The sequence below is a fragment of the Castor canadensis genome, chromosome 2 (genome assembly GCF_047511655.1).
Source record: "Castor canadensis chromosome 2, mCasCan1.hap1v2, whole genome shotgun sequence".
NCBI lineage: Eukaryota > Metazoa > Chordata > Mammalia > Rodentia > Castoridae > Castor > Castor canadensis.
This window is the reverse complement of record NC_133387.1, coordinates 129,070,262-129,077,278: the sequence shown is the minus strand read 5'-3', so window position 1 is coordinate 129,077,278 and position 7,017 is coordinate 129,070,262. Positions and strand designations below refer to the sequence as shown.

The 7,017-nt window shown below is 37.2% G+C and overlaps 1 non-coding gene across 1 annotated transcript; it reads right to left on the bottom strand.

Annotated features, from left to right (window-relative positions):
* Positions 1-952: 952 nt before the first annotated feature.
* Trnad-auc (transfer RNA aspartic acid (anticodon AUC)) lies at positions 953-1,030 on the bottom strand. Its single transcript has one exon. It is a non-coding gene; the product is annotated as a tRNA-Asp (tRNA).
* Positions 1,031-7,017: the final 5,987 nt, after the last annotated feature.

Here is a 7,017-nt window from a genome sequence, read left to right as displayed (position 1 = left end):
GTACTACAAAAACAAAAAAGCTGCAGTAAGTTGCTTATGAAAAACTTGGACTCTTAATTAAGTGTAAAAAAGTCTTTGTCAGAAGAAAAATTGAACAGCGACATTGAAAAAGCTTATATGTTGGATTATGACTAACAGCAACGCTAGACACTAAATGCCTTTTTCTCCATCTTTAACTTCTGAATGAGAAGTCACATAAATAAAATGTTTAATAAAACATTAAAATAACTGATGTTTATTGTAAAAAATTGTTTTAGAAACTAAAAGTCACTCACCTAATCATTCAAAAATAGCCAATTTAATTTTTGGTGTGATATCATCTAACCATTTCTTTCTGTTTCATTAAAATTTTGCTTTGCAAATTTGTCATATTTTTTCGATGCTTTTGTAATTATAACTGTCAAAAATCAAGGTCATTTATATATATCTGAGAATCTGTTTTTAAATTCTCTATTCTGTGCCACACATCTTTTTTTAATTCAATTTATTTTTAACTAGTACATGAAAACATAGAATCTGTACATATTACTTGGGTTATGTGATGCCTCAATGCATGTATGTATTGTCTAGTGCTTAAATCAGCTTAAATACATCTATCCCCTCAAACCTTTATCTTTTCTTTATGATAAAACTTTAAAAATCCTTTGAAACGCATAGCCCATTCTCTTAGCTGCAGACTCCCTACTGTGCGACAAGACAGGAGCACTTCTTCCCTTCTTGCTCCTGTCTCACCATAGCTCAGCACTCATGGATCATCCCTTCCCCATCCCCTGCTCTCCACCACTCTTCTCTCAACGTCTGTGAGGTCAACTTTTTACAGTCCATGCATGAAAGGGGTCATATAGTTCTTGCCCTCATTTACCTGACTACTTCAGTACCATAATGATCTCCACGTCCATCTGGGCTGTCTCAAATAACAGTATTTCACTCGTCTTTCCTTTTTTTGGGGTGGTGGTGGAGCAGTACTGGGATTTGAACCCAGGTTCTCATGCTTGATAGGCAGGTACTCTACTAATTGAGCCACTCCGCCAGCCCCTAGTATTTCACTCTTTTTTTTATAGGTGAATAATGTTCCATTGTGTGTTTGTTCCACATTTTCTTTGTCCATGGATGAGTTGATGGATACTTAGTTTGCTTCCATTTCTTGGCTCTTAGGAATGGTGTAGCAAAGAACATTGGAGTATAGCTGTCTCTTCAACATAGTGATTTCATTTCCTGTGGAGTGGAATTTCTGGATGACAAGGTATTTCTATACATCATTTTTGAGGAACTTCCACACTATTTTCCTTAAAACCTGTGCTAACTTATATTCTTATCAACAGTGTACAAGGTTCCCTTTTCTTCACCTCCTCACCAGTACTATCTTTGGTCTTTTTAATAATAGTCATTTTTGCAGGGCAAGGTGCTATCTCCTTGTGATTTTGATTTGCATTTCCCTAATGATTAATGACATTGAGCAATTTTTCTTGTTCCTCTTGGCCATTTATCTTTTGTTGGAAAATGTGTATTTAGGTTCATTGCCCATTTTTAATCAAATTATTTCGGGGTCTCCTTGTTTTTGTTTGTTTTCTGATATTAAGTTTTTGGCACTCCTTGTGTACTATGGATATCAGCTCCTTGTCAGATGTATACACTGCAAATATTTTCTCCCACTATTGTTTCCTTCACTGTGCAGAAACTTTTAAATTTGCTATAATCCCATTTGTCCATTTTTGCTTTTGTTTCCTGTAATTTGGGGCTCATTTGCAAAAAATATTTGTCCATTCTAATATCATAAAAGATTTCCCATATCTACAATGAGCCAATAGCTGACATTATACTGAGTAAGTAGTAAAAGTTTCCCCCCTAAGATCTGGACTGAGACAAAACTGCCTACTTTCACCAGTTTCTTTCTATGTATCACCAGAAGTCTTAGCCAGAGCAATCAGGCAAGAGAAAGAAAAAAGGTATCCAATTTGGAAAAGAAGTCAGATTGTCACTCTTTGCTGATTATGTGACCTCATATTTAGAAAATGCCAGAGATTTCACCAATAAAGTGAACTAATAAATGAATTCAGTAAAGTCGCAGGACACAAAAACCAACATACAAAAATTAGTTACATTGTAATATATCAATAGGAAATTATCTGCAATAGAAACCATGAAAGCAGTCCTGCTTATAAAAGCTACAAAAATAAAATAAAATACCGTGGAATAAATTTAACCAAGGAGGTGAAAAATATTTATAATGAAAATTATAAAGCTTTGATGAAATAAATTGAAGAGTTCAGTGAACTGAAAGAATCAATATTGTTAAGATATCCACACACACCAAAAGCAATGTATAGATCCATGTAATCCCCATCGAAACACCCATGAATTCTTCAAAGACCTAGAAAAAAAATCCTCAAATTTATGTGATGGATTTAGGAATAAAGACTGAGAATCTCTGGCACAGACCTGTGAAGCACAGAGGATGGTGATGTTCAAATGTCCTCTACAGCTCAGAGCCTCTGTGGTGGCTTTGACCGTTTCTAGCCCTCCACTGAGACTTGTCAAATTGAATTAACAAATCCAATCCATTCTTTAAGTCTTTTTCTCAGTGCTGATGCTTCCCTTTCAGTCTTCCTGTTCACTCTCCTTTTTTTTTTAATGAAATAGCTGTTTTTAGATCTTTAACGACTCTGTCTTTCTGATATCTCATGTTTTTAGAGAACACTTGTGAAATACATTTTCATGAGGTGCTTTTGGGACGTGGTGGTTAAAAATCATTTGACTCAAGCCTCTTTCCTGTTGTGTGTACTTCCATCCTCAGAATACAAATCCATTTTGTAATTACTCCAACATTCTTATCTCAGAAACTTTGCCTGACATGCCATTCCATATGTTTATGATTCTCTGAATGAAAAAGTATTCCCTGACAACCATTCAGATTTTTCCCTTTAATTTCCATTTCTGCCTTATTGTCTTATAACATTCAACTGAAAATATATGTTTCAATACTGTGTGACATTATCTGTATTACTTAAGATTTTATATACCCATAGATCAGCCAAACATCAGATAAATCTCATGGCTCTCCTTTCCATACATCTGCCTTCCCGGACGAGGACAGGTAATAGATTCAGTTTCTTCTTCATGTCGAGTTGACTTTAAGCATTTCTTACAAACTGAAGAGAAGAATCAATTTGCATTTTGGTTTGAATTATTTTTAAAATGTGAACTGAAAATGGAATTTGGCTTAGGGTTTGTGCAATTACAAAGTGATGGTACTAACTGCAAAGCTTTTTTATCAAAACTTACTTCAGGATTGATTTTAAGAATAGTATAAAGCCAAGACGCAAGACTAATTTGAAGGTCTTGCTAATAAATAATGCTGCTAGAAAAAAAGGGGGTATTCTGATGATTTGTAATCCTGCGATAATGGCTTCTAAATAGTTAAGATTAGGTTGAGAGATGAGTGCCTTTCCACCCTGTGTGCCATGTGCCAGCAGGGGACAAAAATCAATCTTGCAGGGCTCTGATTACTGTGCCTGCAAGTCTCTTGTCAGCAAATTCAAAATGTGCAGAGTAATGAATCTTCCACAAGGTAGAGGCACTGTCCATCAGCCAGAAATCTTTTCCCCAACTTCAGGTAGAATATCTACTTGTGATAAATTAGGAGGGGAGGGAAAATGGAAGACTATTTGGTGCAACAATTTTAATCCTCTGTTATCAGTACAGAGAAAAAGTGACACTGGTTCCTACGGCTTTGAAGTAAAAAATGTACCCTTAGAAGGAACAAGCTTGAAAGTGAAGGAACAAATAAAGTAATGATCTTTGTCATCTTACAATACCAAGCTGCTTAGCAAATGATCACAGGAGAACTGCGCTAAGGGCTAAGACCTGACTTAATAAATACTAATGTCTAAAGAGAGAGGTCTAGATTAGGCCCATATTGGAAGAAATAAGAACAAAGAAATTAAAGTTTGATTGTATTAAAAGACAGAGGTGTGAGCAATGGGAGGAACGAGGACAATCTGGTCAGCAGGATTAATGCTTCCTGAATGCATCCAATCCTTTACAGTAGAGATGCAGTACCTGACATGGCAAAGGGGACTCTGCAATTTGGTGATTAAATTATATACTTCAAATGGAAGAGATTATCCTGAATTATTGAGGTGCACCCACGTAATCCAAGAGTCCTTAAAATGGAAAGGGAGAAGAGGTTGGAGTAACACCATGTAAGAAGAACACAACTTACCTTACAGGCTTTGAGGAGGGGCAGGGTCACGAGTGGAGAAACACGGCCTGAAGAAGAAGCAAAAGGAAGAAATTCATCCTACTAGAGCGGACAGGAGGGAATAGCCCTGCTGACACCATGGTGTTAGCTAGCAAGGGCCACATGAGACTTCTGACCTACAAAACTGTTAAATAACATGTGTGTTCAGCCCCTGAGTTTGAGGTAATTTGGTAGATCAGCAACAGAAAACTGAGACAAGATATAAAAAGATGAAATGATAGATACATTTTACAAATTTCCCATGTGGGCTGCTCATGGAAAGATACTTGAGAATGGTCTTTCTGGATGTTTTTGATTGTCTTATAATAATTTCAAACATATTAAAATCATGCTTTCCCTTGGGCCTAGAAGTTGCATGAATGGGAATTTAATAAAATAATTAAAGGTGAAATGTTTGTAGTTGCCCAGAACTTGAGAAAAGTTTAAGGGTTCATGAAATAGTTTCCTTAAAGGTCTATAATTAATGCTGGGGAAAAATGCTAAAATCTTTCCAAGAAACAAGTTAGCAAAATATATCAAAATCCTTGCAAAACTATGCCCTTTGAACAGGGATTGCCATTTCTAAGAATCTCAAGAAATAATAGGCAAATGTTATTACAAGTAAAAATATTCATTGAAGACTTATTTATGTAGAGGGGAAATAGTAAAAAGCCTCAATGCCAAATAAGAGGGGAATTGGGCAGTAATTTAAAATAATGTTTTCAAAGAATATTTAATTACCTTAGAAAATGCATTCAATATGCTGTTATGTGAATACAAGCAGGCTGCTAAGTGAATATACAATATGATTCTAATTTAGAAAATAAAAAGGAAAAAATACACCAATGTTAAGAGTAGTTATCTATGGGTATTAGAGTTGAGTCTTAATTTTTTTCAACTGTGTGTGTGTGTTTGTGTGTAGACACTGGAGTTTCCTTTTTTCCTACTATGTACATATATTACTTTTTAAGTTAAGAAGACAGTGTTTGTTCATCCAAGTGCCTCAGACACTCTGGGAGCAGCTCTGAGTCATTCAGACTATCTACCAGGATTCACTTGAAATTGACGTGTTCCTTTTCCCACTGACCCGTCTCCCTTTTAGCCCCTATGTTTGGTATTCCCTCTCTCTACTGACTGTGACCTGGTCCGCTCTCACGGGTCTATGGAAAGTCTTGTTAGCAACCCTAGTAAAGGACCACAGCCTTGACCGGGAACAGGACTCAGTTTATAATCTCAGCTCTGTGGTCACTGCAGATAGGAGAATCTTGGTCCAGGTGGCATTGGGGATCAGGGTGTGGACAAATGAGCTCAGCATCAGATCTTTTCAAGGGAATTTCAGGTTAAGAGCCTGAGAGAGTATTTCCTCCACACTGAGCTCTAAAAGGGCAGGACTGCCCCCTCCTGCATTAGCATGAACCTGGCACACAGTCAGTACTCAGGGTTTTAATTAATTGAATGATAAATGGCACTTTTTAGAGCATTCTTTATGGGGTCTGTAATGGACATACGTATGTGTTTATTTACAGATATGTATGTATGTGCAGGGTTATGGATGCTCTTTCACTATAGTGGACAGGCAAGATGGGAAAAGGTAATTTTGTCCTCCTTCTTTGAGGGTTTCCTGGGCCTCAGATAAAAGGGAAAGAATAATTCTGCCTCATTTTACAGAAATGATGGAGTCTCGGTTCAAGAGATCAAAGCTGCATTAACTCTCCGAGTTTCTGCCATTTACTATCATTTAGTGCTCTGGAAAAGGTAATCTGCTAAATAAAATAGTACCCAAGTGGCCTGGCAATTTATTAAGTGAGCAATTTATTCTTTTCTTTCACTACTAAGATCAAACCATTCACCATCCAAATTTTCCACATTCCCCTGAGATAACAAGGTAGGGAAATGTTCTTGTCCTAGGGATAGAGAAACAAAGGTTCAGGCTTGAATCAGATCAGCAGAAGGAGAAAAGAAAGAAACCCTGAGTTTCAGATCCAGTTATTTCAAATGTAGCTATGTAGCCTTCTTTTTTCCAAATCTATGTGAGAGGAGCTGTGTTGGGATCTCCAGTGATGTTACACAGCATCATGAGGAATGGGGCACTGGTAGAACAGTGGAGAGGTTCAGTCAATAAAGTGATAAATGAGGAATGGTGAATTATTAAGTCTCATGAGGCAAAAGAAGATTGAAAAGATGTAAGAGCTTGATTCTCTGCCAGCAGTTATTGCAAGTAAATGTCCCTGCTGAATTCATGCTGCTACAACTAATCCATTTTTAGATTTTACCCATGCCTCCATTGTTCATATTTGGGGAAACTGATCCCCACCCACCCCTCTCCCATCCCAGTCAGACTGTAGACACTGGGCCTCATAGAGAAGCATGCCATGCCTCTCACTCCAGATGGTCAACAAGTCAGTGCCAAGTCAGACCCAAGATGGTAACCAAACTCCTGGATGGCTTTGCATCCCGCTGAGGGCTCCCAAAGGACTCCTACTTTGGGAAAATGATAGCAACTGTGACCACATATTTCATGCAAGCCTCATCCTACACATTATCCCATTTGATTATCCTGAAAAATCCCATGCATAAATATTATTATTACTACCACACAGGAAGAAAAGACAAGGCATAAAGAACTAAATAAAGTACCCCACGTTCGCACATTGAATAAATGGCAGAGCCTGTTTTTAAACTCAGGCCTATAAAATTCCAAAGTACATCTGTCTCCATCTTTTCCTGCAGAAGGTATGTCCCTGCTTTACTATTTTGGAAGGACTTTTCTGGTGAAA